This window comes from Pyxicephalus adspersus, chromosome 9 (assembly GCF_032062135.1).
Source record: "Pyxicephalus adspersus chromosome 9, UCB_Pads_2.0, whole genome shotgun sequence".
Classification (NCBI taxonomy): Eukaryota; Metazoa; Chordata; class Amphibia; order Anura; family Pyxicephalidae; genus Pyxicephalus; species Pyxicephalus adspersus.
This window is the reverse complement of record NC_092866.1, coordinates 66,346,184-66,346,573: the sequence shown is the minus strand read 5'-3', so window position 1 is coordinate 66,346,573 and position 390 is coordinate 66,346,184.

Below are 390 nucleotides of genomic sequence, written 5' to 3'. Positions count from 1 at the left end.
TCAGGGCCCTCTCATATACAACAATGGTTCCTCAGGGCCCCCCTAATACACAACAATGGTTCCTCAGGGGCCCCTAATACACAACAAATGGTTCATCAGGGCCCCCTCATATACAACAATGGTTCCTCAGGGCCCCCCCTAATACACAACAAATGGTTCCTCAGGGCCCCCTCATATACAAAAATGGTTCCTCTGGGGCCCCCCAATACACAACAATGGTTCCTCAGGGGCCCCTAATACACAATTATGGTTCATCAGGGCCCCCTCATATACAACAATGGTTCCTCAGAGTCCCCCCTAATACACAACAATGGTTCCTCAGGCCCCCAATACCTACCAATGGTTCCTCAGGGGCCCCTAATACACAACAAATGGTTCATCAGGGCCCCC